The sequence below is a fragment of the Adiantum capillus-veneris genome, chromosome 11, assembly GCF_014529385.1.
Source record: "Adiantum capillus-veneris isolate H3 chromosome 11, ASM1452938v2, whole genome shotgun sequence".
NCBI lineage: Eukaryota > Viridiplantae > Streptophyta > Polypodiopsida > Polypodiales > Pteridaceae > Adiantum > Adiantum capillus-veneris.
In genome coordinates, this window is record NC_140941.1 from 71221097 (window position 1) to 71234448 (window position 13352).

Consider the following 13352-nt stretch of genomic DNA (forward strand, 5'->3'; position numbering starts at 1 on the left):
GGTTTTTTATGTAGAAGCTTCTCAACTCATTCCTCAATGTGCTCAGTGCGTGAGTTTCTTTTAGACATTCTCCTTCTTCTTCTCTGAACTTAGACTATATAAATTTTGACTCTTATGCTCACCTATTCCATCATGAGCGACCTAGCTTAAATATGTTCAACTCATCCAGCTTGAGAAGTACCTATGGTAGCTAAGACTCTTAGACCACAAAAATATTACATGAAGCTTTGGGACTAATGCCTTGCTCATTTATTGGCTCAGTTGCTTGACCCTGACTTTTTATGCCATTTTTAATGGTGACTTGGACTTAACTTTTTTGAAGCCATTACATGCTGTAAGATAGTTCTTGTGTTTGTGGACTTCATCATTGTGCTGGTATTTGGATGCCATCATTTTTTTCATAATTGGGCATACTCTATATCATTGTATTTTGAATTAGTGTTGATATTTACTTGAAAATCAATTTTCTCTCAAGTCTCGTGATTTTGATTATTGTAGTTTGCATTTGGATCGTCAAAACCTTTTTTGTTCTTGAGTTGGTAAATGCTGATGTCCCTTTACCTTTTGTTGTGTTGATATGAGTTGATGAGCTCCTTCGTTTCATGCTTGATTGTGGGTTAGTATTTTTTAGTTTGTTAGTTTTTTTTATCAACATTATTCCGTATGTCTTTTTATGTAGCATTTTCTCCCCCCTCTCCTGGATGAGTCCTATTGAGCAATTTGAAATTATAGCTTGATGGGGTTGATCATTTTGTCTCGGTGATGTCATATGTTAATTTGATCCATGATAGGATTTTGAACCCATTTCACCTGAACGTCTATTTTGGTTTAGACCTTTGGTCTCCTTTCTTGTTTAATTTGATCGGTATTCCTTTGCTGATACCTCCTTATATTTTTTCACTTGGACCCAAATCTAATAGTAGTTCTTTTGAGCTTGATATAGCTTCTTGGGGTACCCAAATTTTCTTGATAGAGACTTCTTATTTTGGTTGTTCCACTGATCTTGGGGTTTTGTAGTGGGTTGTTTGGGTATTCAAATACATTATTGATTCTTCTGTGCATGAAGTACTTTATTTGGAACCAATAATAACCTTGTGGATGTAGCTATGTCTATTTATGCTTTGGAGACTTAGATTTTTGCTTTGGTTGTCTCTTCTCTAATCTTTGTTGTTGACACCTGAATGCTAAAGTTGTCTCTTTTGAGAGTTTTCCTTTCTTGATCCAGATTTGCGGTTGGCCAAAATGCTCTTTAGGTATCCAAATTTGATGGTGTGTACGCGGTTGGTTGATCTTTGGGATAATATTTGTCGGTTGTCTTTTGTAGGGATTGTCTTTATTGTATTGGTTGCCAGTTTTGAATCTAGAGTTGGTTCTTCTTTGGGCAATTGTGAGGCTGACTCTTTTGTAGGTTTTGCACTTTCATGATTCTCGTGTTTATTAGAAATTCAACTGTGTTCTCTCCTTTGAGTGTTTAATTTGCAGAGCACTTTGTGGATTGGCAATTTGGGTGTCATGAGCTTTTTGCCAAGGTTGTCCCAATAGAAGTTGATATTGCATTTGTGTATCGAAGACAATGTAGAACTGGTGTGTACATGCGATATTTCCCAATTGTAGTAGAATTACTACTAAGACTATGACATAAGATTGATAATCAATAAATCCTTTGATATCTTTGTCTGTGGATTGTAATTCACCTTAGCAAGCTTGTTATATAAGCTTAAGGAGATCAAATTTCCTAGTGCTTTAGTATCAACCATTGCTAGCGCTTGCACTTTATTATAACTAGCTATTACTTGGACAATTGGCTCTATATAGTTATCCTCCTGGCTGTGTTTTATGGAAGTATCTAGAGTTTGCTGAGTGCACTGGTTTCCTACAGCTGAAGACCCTGCTTTAACGTTTCTTTACAAACCAGTTGAGCTTGCTCTCCTCCCTCTGTTATCACACTAAAACCATAATATGGAACCACATCGTATCTGCTTTCATTGCAAAATTTTGTCATTGGACAATCCATTGTGGCACATACATCTCATGTTGCTAGGACGTGCTCCCATGCCAAGGGTTCTTAGCTTCATCTGGAAATTCTTTTGGGATGTAATATGTGTCCTCTATATCTCTTTCTAGGATATGCTCCTCTTGTTTGAGGTTTTCGCACTTAGATGCTCCACACATCCATAGCTCCTTGGGCTTACCCAACCATGCTTTAAGTTCATACCCGATTACAGTAGCGGAATCAAAATCCTCAACAAGTGTTCTTATGACGTCCTTATAGCTATAGTCTTTTAGATTTATGTAGGTTGAATCTCTCAAATAGATATGTTTGTATCCCCAATCTTGGACCATCTTCAACTACCGCATAATTGGGAGTCCTAATATGACATCATAGATGTTCTTCTTGCAAACATCAACCACAGTAAATGTATGCTTGTACTCAATATCACAAGAGGTTAAAACTATCTTTTCTAGAAGACCAAGGGGCTTTTCCATGTACCCATCTGCAAGCTGCAATTTCATTATGGTTTCTCTTAAGGCCGATTTTTCCCCATTGTTTCCAGGCCTCTTTTGTTATGATGGCAACTCTAGCTCCACTGTCTAATATGGCCATACTGGTGACACTTTGAAATTTAATTGAAAGAGTTGTATTGCGATCCTCTCCCTCACAATACTATCAAACCTTATTTAATGGAACTAGCCTAGTGTTGAGCTGAGGATTCTCAAGCTCTTTGATCCCTTCTTCGATTCGAGTTTCTTGATTCTTTATGCCAAACTTCTCCAAACATTTCCCTATGGTATTCCACATGTTTGGTTGTATTTGTAGAAGTTCAACAACTGTGATTGTAAAATTTACAGGAGTAGATAAAAGGTCTATTGGGTCCTTTGAGTCCATGACCTTTTTAGAGGACAACCTCTAGGACAGATTGCCACAATGTTTGATTTAGCTTCATGTTCTCTCGTATATGAGGGTAGGGTTCTCAAGGAATGAGGCTTACTCTTTACACACAAGACAAATCCCTTATCTCCAAAATATGATTGCATTTCTAAATCGACTTGAGACCTTGTCTCAAATTCCTCGATCAGAGGAAGAAACATATCTCTCCCCTTATTGGACTGATTTGATTAATGAATCAGCTCATTGGATTCATTTTTCTCACGGATTTGTTGCCATATGTCATCCATACCATCCACTTCTCTATATTCCTTAGGTATGGTAGGATGAAAGAAATACCTATAGAATCTTGTTCCAATCATGGGACTTCAACGCATACAACTGAACACTTCCACCTTTCTTTGCTTTTGTGAAAGCTCCCTTTAGTGGCCTCATGTATTATGTTGGTGTGCAAATAGATGCAATGGAACCCTTCACTTGATCTAGATCTTCTATGGTTAGCATCCATGGTGCCTTAGGAAGCACAATTTTTTGATTGAGAGCTCGACGTGGAGTGGAAGAGGTAGGGAGACCTTTCAAGTCCCTCAAATTATCCCACCCCCAATGAGTTTTCTTCTCCATTAATGTGGTCCTACAGGGTGTGAGCTACATTCTTGAATATGTGCATGGGATCCAAAAACTGTTGTATTTTTAAGTCCTTCCAATATGGAAGTCCTAAAATTATGGAATACCTTGACATACTTTCTAATGGATTAGTTAGGGCCGGATCACCATTGTAGTGCTCATACCAAATAGTTCCCAATATGCCATCATGCGCTTTAGAGGCATCTTCCCATTTGTTGGAGGCTTGTATTTTTTTATTGCCTGAGGGTAAGAAATGATAGTTGTTTGGATAGATTACCTTGTGCAAGGCATGTGACCTATCCATCCCCAATGATGGCCCGCAATTAGGGCATACATTGTGGCCCCATGTGGACAACCCTCCACACATTTCACGTTGTTAGGTAGAAGCTTACATATTGATCGGTCACAAGGTTTCCTATCAAGGCATTGAGGTGGATCCTTCAAAGGTAAACGCTTTTATTGATCTCCCATCACCCAAGAATCTCAAAGAGGTCATCTCATTCATTCAAAAGGTGAAGTATATGTCACGATTCATTCACTTAGCTTTGGAGTTGCTTCATCCTTTGCAAAAGTTGATATAGTAAGTAGAATTTGCATGGTCTGATGAGATTGATGAGTACTTTTGTAACATTAAAGAGATTTTGTCAGAGCTACCAACACTTATGCCTCCTTGTTGGGAGTACACATTCTTTGTTAGCTCTAGTGTTGGGAAGGAAATAATTGGTGCAGTTTTATTACAAAAACATCCACATAGTACTAGAATGCGACGCATCTACTTTGCTAGTAGGGTCATGAATTCTTTGGAGAGAGGCTACACAGAGGCAAAACTCATCATGATTTTTCTCATGTTTATGGTGAGAAAGTTTACATCCTACTTGCTACCAGAACCTTTTGTAATTCTCACTGCAAAAAATTTGTTCCCTTGGGTGTCATCTCAAATGAATCTTAGTACTAGGATCTCAAAGTGGATTATGGAGTTGCAAGAGTTCCATTACTCTTTCAAGGTAGAAGATAGTGTGCGTACAAAATTGGCAGGGATTCTCACATATAGGGTACATGGGAAGGAGATTAAGGTGCCTGAAGTAAAGACCCTACCATTACCACCACCAAAAAGTATTCATAATGCTTTTACCTTGTTCTTTGATGGAGCTTTTAGATAAGCCACAAGAAAAGCAGGGGGAGGGCTAGTGCTGCTCAACCCAAGTGGAGAGGTGGTCATGAAAGAGAAGGTCAATCTACCAGGCTTAGCTAGCAACAATGAAGCAAAATACAACACACTACTTCATGGTTTAAAGATGTGCATTGGCCAAGGTATATAACATCTCATGGTAAGGGGGGATGCACTCCTCATTATGAAGCAGATTTTAGGCATTTGGGCATGCAAGAATGAAAGCCTAAGGACAAAAGTTCATGCCATTTGTAGGTTGTTTAATCAATTTGAAGAAGTGCAATTGTATCATATTCCTAGGAAATAGAATGAAGTACTTTCACAACAAGAAGCTACATGCATTGAGGTTGTCAAGAAACCGAGATACCAGTGATTGGAGTCATTGGAGTCATTGGCTCCCATTATTGGCTACATTTTGGAGGGCAAGTTTCCACAAGACTTCACAAAAGCTCAGAAAGGAGACTCATGAAGAAGGAAAGTGTCTATCTCTTCCTGGAAGGCTCCCTCTATCAAAGAGGGAATGATCAAGTGTGCCAAAGAGTACCAACTATTGAGGAAATTCCATCCATTCTAGAAGGTTTGCATAAAAAATCATGTGGTGGTCATTTTGCTCAAGAGTTAACTGTGAAGAAGAATTTGCTTGCGGGGTATGTTTGGCCAAGCCTACTTGTGGATGTCCAGCATTGGTGTAAAAGCTGTGACAACTATCAGGGAAATGGAAATAGAAGATTGGTCCATGGTCCAAGGTAGATTGTGCTTGCAAATGGACCCTTTGAAAGTTGGAGCATTGATGCTATGTGTCCTCTGCCTAGAACAAAAACATGGTAAAATCTACATTCTAATGGTTGTAGATTACATGACTAGGTGGATAAAGGCTCAAAGTGTGGCAAGGGTAAATGGAAAAACAGTGAGCAGATTTATCTACACTAATATGTGTTGTAGATTTGGCACACCTTTAAAGATTGTTTATGATAGTGGTCCAGGGTTCAGGAAGGGTTTACTGACAGAAGTTTGTGAAGAGCTTCACATTCTACATCATCATAGAGCACCCTACTACCCACAATCAAATGGTTTGGTTGAGAAGGCTAATGGTTTCAATGCAGGAATCATTAGAAAGATGATGAAAAATAAGACAAAGTTGTGGGATGACTTCTTTGATGGTGCCTTGTGAGTGTATCAAACCACATATAGGGAATCCATGGGGTTCACACCATTTCGTTTGGTCTATGGTCAAGAGGCTTTACAGCCTATCGAGCTCAACATCCCAACGATGAAGCTTCATAGCAAAGGTGTACAAGATGATCAAGAAGCATGGATGTATTGACTTCTTACCTTAGCTAATCTTGAGTGGTAAAGAGAAGCAGCTTACAAGTTCTACAAAAGGAAATCTACACAAGCAGAGGAGAAGCTTGACAAGAAATTCTAGGACAAAGGCATCAAGGAAGGAGAGCTTGTGCTAAGGTATGACAATTGGCTTGACAATCATTTTGATGTCAAGTTTGAAACTAGATGGCAGGGGCCATACATAGTCAAGAAGGCTTTCAATTCAAGTTACTATCCGCTTATGGACTTGAATGGTAAAGAGCACTCCAAGAGGGTAAACGGGTATCGGCTAAAGCCTTATTTGAAATGCCTTCTACCAAATAATCTACCAAAGATCTGTCAAAAGACAACTATCTCATGTAAGGTTTGCTGCATGAAGCATGAGTGTAACTTGAGCCAAAATGCCAAGGGACAAACAATAAAAATCTTGTCAAGGACTCATAAGCACTCTCTTTGGAAAAGATGCTTTATAATGGTACATGAGTATACCATCATCTTGGGGGAGAGCTAATGATAGCCGTTTTTTGGCTATTCAAAATTTCCATAGTGAGCTACCTCACCCTATCAAATCACTCAAACACTATGGTTATCCTCACCCATTCATTGTACATAGGCGTGTGAGTTAGGGGACTTTTTCCATATCTCCTTAAAAACCCTCAATTAGCTAGTCACTGGGCTAATTGAGCCAAAAAAAATAAAAAAATAAAAAAGAGAAGTATATTATGGCCTCTTTGTGTGTAAATATTTCATTGTATATAGGGCCTAAATATAGAGAGTTTTTATAATTATTTTGGTAATTTATTTAAATATTTATACTTGGGTGTGTGTTTTATTAGGCTAGGTATGACTTCTTTTATCCTCTTGCACCATAAGTATATTTTTGTTGTCAATGTGTACATTCTCTAATCTCACAAATATTTTTTTCTTTTATACAAATCACCTCCACATTTTTATCCTCACCCTTGTTATAAAAAAAAACCAACTCTTACTCTAATTCTCATTTACTTGCATACTTTTTCTCTTTCACCCAAAATAATACAAAAGAGAGACCATATCCTATTATTCCAATATCTTTTTTCATATCCATAATTCTTCTATATTTTTTTCATTATGTAATCATTATTCTAACACCATGTGCTCATTGAGCTAAAATCATTGAATAGTCCATACACTAGTCCCACCATGTATATATTTCTGTATTCACCAGTAAAGATAACTTGGATGCTTTGTATCATGATATGACAAAGGAGGGGCTTACTCTTGGATGCATTGTGCAAATTCAAGGGGGGGGGGGGGGGGGGGGTACTAAAAGACTTTTGCATGCATAAAAAACCCCGGGGCAGTCACTTATCAAAAGACCCCTATATCATGTGCATTCAAGAGGTAATTAATAATACCCCAATATACATACCATACTTACACTGTGAGCCTATCTAAAAAACCCCCACCCCCCTCTGTATGTATACATTTTGGTCTTTGAATAATCCTGTCCGATTAACTCACGTGATATCATACACATTCTAAAAAGTGACCGCCCCGGGTAAAAAACAGGCCTTTTTGTGAGATTTTTTGCACCTATCTCTGCTTGGAATTTGAAGAAGTGATCAGCAAACAAAATGTAGCCCATGAGCTGAATAATAACCTCAATGTTTTTGCATAATTTTTTGAGCTACCATCAGTGAGATATGAATTTCATGGTGGACCCCAATCTGCCCACTTTTTCTCACAAGTCACCCCTAGTCTTCTCTCACTTCTTTTCACACTTCTACACATACACACACACTCTCATTCCTATCAATCCCTCACTCAAACATGCAACTTTCATGGTTTACTTCATCTTCTTCACCATTTTAATCTCTCCCTACTCCATAGCTCAAAACATATCGTCTCTACGCACATATAGCTCAATTTCTCTCTCTAAATTCAAATTCATATTACCATAATCTTTTCATGATTTCACAAAAAGAGAAAAAATCAACAAGTAACCAAGCTCAAGATCTGCAAAAGGAGGAGTTTGATCATGGAAAATTCAAAATTTCCATGGTCACAAAAATACACCGACAAAGTTCTACAACCCCTTCATTCACTGAAGGAGATAGGTGGAAAATTTCCTTTCCATCTTGTGGTTTCCATCAAATTGTGTATATTCTCATCCTTCTCTTACTTTTTATCATTGTATGAATCATGTAATACACCTTGAGTGGATATGCCATGTAATTTTACCCCATCCTACTAACTACAAACTACTAACACTAATGACTAACCCTTCTTGTAAATTGCACCCTCTACTATCTACTAGAGTAGGCACCTCGAAGTTACTCACCTCTCTCTTCTTTCAACCTCAATAATTCTCTCTCCTTGAGCCCACAATCATGTGACTCAAAGGAAAAGAGAGATCCACTCTCATTTGAAATTCAAAAACAAAATCATAATCCATGTTACTCTTAATGAAATTGATTAGGTTTAATCCTAATCAGAGCTTCCAAAAACCTATAAAGAGACCCCTTCTCTTCTTGTAATGGCAATTGCACACATAACATAGCACTCTCCAATCCTAGTTGTGTGGGGAGATTGTAAGCTTTGAAACTAGATTTACTCTAGCCTAATTCTCATTGGTCCACCTCCATGGCTATCCGAAAGGATTTGAGTACACCTTGTGGGCATCTAGGCTAGGGAGCTAACATGTGTCCCTCATTCCCTTTGTGTAAAGGGAGCTTGTGTGTGTGTGTGTGTGTGTGTGTGTGTGTGTGTGTGTGTGTGTGTTTTCATCTCTCATCCCCTACTTGGAAGGCTCGCCCCCTCCTATGTAGGGATTATGAAGACTTTTTGGGACACACACAAAGCATCCAATTTCCCTAGTGTTTGACCTTTGGACACAACCTTTGAATTTTGGAACCTTAGCATTTTGGAAGTCTTAATGGGCTGAACCTTAGGGTCTTTTAAGCCCATTGTTGCACCTTGCTCTTTTGCAGATGGCCCCTCCTTTGGATCCGTACTGTGGCCGGTCTGCAAGCTTAACCAATATTCTAGCTTTCTCTCCCCTGGAACTTCCCCATATTAAATGATCAGTTTAAAATGAGAAAATCATTTAGGAGAATTAGATATTAGTTATTATGACATTACACTACAAGAGGTTACTTAAATTTTGGCTCCACATTATCGGCGTCACTGGAGGGCGTCGGTATATGTGTAGGTATGTATGGAGGGAGCTAAAGTTTAAAAAAATTTGATTTTCAAATTTTCGGCACATGTTCCGACGCCTATTCCAACATCACTGCGCAGGCACTTTTCGGCGCGGTTTGTGGCGCCTATATCAATTTTTGTATCGATGGTAACTGCAAAAAACAAAACCACGGACTTTCTCTACCCATTTCTATTCTTCTTGCACCTTTTCTCAAGCTCTCTCCTTCCTCACCTCGAATAGATCTGGTGCGAAACAAGCTGTCGGAAGTGCTAATCTTGCTTGTGGGTTAGCCCATAATACTAAGGTGACATTGTTTTCATGTTTACTTGTAAATTTAGGGTTTAGGGTTTAACTTTGTGTTTGTGTGTGGGTTTTTGCAGGCTCGAGGACATTTACAACTTCTTTTACTACTCAAATAGGATGAATGTGAGTGCTCGAGCCTCTAAATGCATATAAAATTATTTTAAATTAATTTGTATATTAATAAAAGAAAATTTCATGCTTTGAACTTTGAATTCTTTAAAAGAAATTATGGTTTGTGATGTGAAATTTCATTTTGAATTATGAAAAAAATTTGTTTTGGTTTATGAAAAATCTTGTTTTGAAGAAATTTCGTTTATGTTTTAGGTTAAGTTTAGGTTATCTTATACGTTAGGTTAGGTTAAGTTAAGCTATGTTAGGTTAAGCTACGCTAGGTTACATTAGGTTAGGTTAGGTTAAGCTAAGCTACATTAGGTTAGGTTAGGTGAGGTTATCTGCTGCGTTAGATTAGGTTAGGCTAGGTTAGGTTAAGCTACGTTAATTAGGTTAGTTTAAGCTACGTTCAGCAATACGGCAAGCCATAGAGCTTACCCACATCGCATATTAAAACAAACACAATGACGATCCGTTTGTCAATACAACAAGCCGTAATGCTTACCCACAATGCATATGCATTGTGGGCAAGCTCTATGGCTTTGCTTATTGCCAATGACTCGTTATTGTGTTGTTTATATGTCCGCAAGAGGTTTTCAAGTTCTAAAATAGCTAAGCGGCCTTAAAAATAACATAATGGCAAGCTGTTTGGCAATATGGTAATCCATAGAGCTTGCCCACAATGAATATGTGTTGTGAGAAAGCTCTATGGCTTGACGTATTGCCAAACGGCTCGCCATTGTGTTTTCTACATGTTTGCAAACTCTTTTTAAATCCTAAAATAGCTAAGCGGCCCTAAAAACAACACAATGGCAAGCCTTTTGGTAATACAACAAGCCATAGATCTTGCTTGCAATGCATATGCATTGTGGGAAAGCTTTATGGCTTGCCGTATTGCCAAACGGCTCTTCATTGTGTCGTCTATATGTCTGCAAGCGATTTTCAAGCGCTAAAATTGCCTTGTGTACCTAAAAACAACACAATGGAGACCTGTTTGGCAATACGGCAATCCATAAAGCTTGCCCACAAGGCATATACATTGTGGGAAAGCTCTATGGCTTGCCATATAGCCAACGGCTCGCCATTGTGTTGTCTATATGTCTACGAGCGGTTTTCAGGCCCTAAAATCACTTCGCAAGCGTAATTGGCAAATTGGCAAGCCATGGAGCTTGCCGACATCGCATATGCATTGTGGGCAAGTTGTATGGTTTGTCCTTTTGCCAAACGCCTCACCAATTTTGTTGTTTTTATGTTATGTTAGATTAAGCTAGGTTTAGGTTATAGGTTAGGTGAGATTACAGGTTAGGTTAGAGCTAGCGTCAAATTAATAGTAGAAAAAACGCAAACAGACTTCGAAGATGACTCATCTACTTCTAAAAACACAAACGGACTTTGGTTAGGTTAGGTTTTAGGTTAGGCTTAGATTATAAGTTAGGTTACATAAAGTTAGATTAGGTTTAGGTTATAGGTTAGGTTAGATTATAGGTTAAGTTAGAGCTAGCAACAAATTAATAGTAGAAAAAACACAATCGGACTTCAAAAGTGCACACAGACTTCAAGAACCTTAATATATATTCATTGACCAATAAAGACGAGATTATTACCCTGTGGTCCTAATCTCCGTGCACCTCTAGACTGACGTGTGCGGGGATCGGGGCTGGCTAGAGAATGTGAGGTTGTTAGAGCTAGCAGCAAATAGTAGAAGAAACGCAATCCAACTTCAAAAGTGCACACAGACTTCAAAAACCTTATATATAGTCATTGACCAATAAAGACGAGATTATTATCCTGTGGTCCTAATCTCCGTGCACCTCGAGAGCGAGGTGTGCGGGAATCAGATCTGGCTAGAGAATGTGAGGTTGTTAGAGCTAGCAGCAAATAGTAGAAAAAATTCAATCGGTCTTGAAAAGTGCACACAGAATTCAAGAACCTTATATATAGTCATTGACCAATAAAGACGAGATTATTACCCTGTGGTCCTAATCTCCGTGCACCTCTAGAGCGAGGTGTGCGGGGATCAGGTCTAGCTAGAGAATGTGAGGTTGTTAGAGCTAGCAGCAAATAGTTGAAAAAATGAAATCGGACTTGAAAAGTGCACACAAATTTCAATAACCTTAATATATAGTGGGTGACCAATAAAGACGAGATTATTATCCTGTTGTCCTAATCTCCATGCACCTCTAGACCGAGGTGTGTGGGGATCGGGCTTGGCTAGAGAATGTGAAGTTGTCATGCATTATCATGTACTTAGTAGTGTGTAGTTATAACAACTAGAGTGTCTTAATTATTTTTTGCATCATTGGTAGATAAAGTATGGACGATAGGATGGCGTGTGCACATTGCAAGCATCAGATCTTTCAAAAACGGAAAATCTACGACCAACACAAACACAATCATGGTCTCTTTCTGACAGAGCAACTACAAGACCTGCATTATTGATCTCATGGTCTGGAGATTGAAGATCAAACTCCGCAAGTAGATATTGCTCCAACTTCATCCCAGAGAAGATCATTTTTAAATGAGTAGCCATCGACTGAGTTCTCCCAACCAATACCTGATGCGGCATTTCAAGAAGTAGAGATGGAGCAGATGTTAGACGCGTTTTTTGACATGGATTCCAACATAGAAGGTGAAAACATTGAATGTAGTACTGTGGATCAACCTCAGTTATCCCGTTCATATCGACAGCATGATAGCAATGATAAAGAGGGTGAGATGATGCAAAGTATTTCACGCATGTCACTCTACACTGGTGCAAAAATATCAATTCTCTAAACCACGTTGGCAATGCTTAATATGAAGTCTACTATCTATGGTTGGTCTGACGCCTAAGTCATAGAGCTTTTCAGGTAAATACATTGTATCCTAAGCATGATAAAGTGCAAATTGCAGTTCATATAAAGTGATCAAAGGGCTGACTTGTTCATATAACGACATGTTTCTCAATGAACAAATCTTGCCAAAAGGGAATTACATGTCCCCTAACCGTCCAACCGCTAAAAAGATTATTACGCATTTAGGCTTGGATTATCACAAAATACATGTATGTCCTAACGACTGTATACTTTTTTGCAATGAGTATGCAAACTTGGAACAGTGTCCAAATTGTTGATTCGTTATTTATATTGATTAAGCATTTCTTTTGTAAACTAACATATTTTGTGGGTGTTGTTTGTGTATGATTAGCCATGGCCGATGATGATGAGCCATACTCTCCTAGTTTTAGTTTTCCTATCACTCTGGACGGCATGTCGCCCAAGCACATAAGCTTGTTTTTGTCTCAGTTCACACCAAAGCAGATCGCGATGGCACAACACCTTTGGACAACTATGGCCGACCCTACACCCGAGACTAGTGTGGTCCCTACAGCGAGCAGCCCCACACCTCATTCTAGTGTGTCCCCTACACCTAGGAATCATGTGCCCCCTACACCGACAGGTGGTTTATCCTCGAGACGAGGTAGGCATCATTTTGGAGGTGGTGGTTGTTGTGGTAGCAGTTCTACCAATGTGTCCACACCACCGAGAGAGCATCCACCACTCTCTTTAGTAGATAGTTCACCGATTGGCACACCACGTACACCTTGGGGATCACACGAGCATGATCGTAGCAAGGTGTACAAGAGCAAGGATGGGGCTGTTGGGGCGGATAGGGTCAAAAAGTCCATGGGACAGAGGATTTGACAGCTCTGTACGATTCAGTTTGGTCACTCTATGATAGAGGTTTGGGATAACCTCGATGTTGAAAGAAAG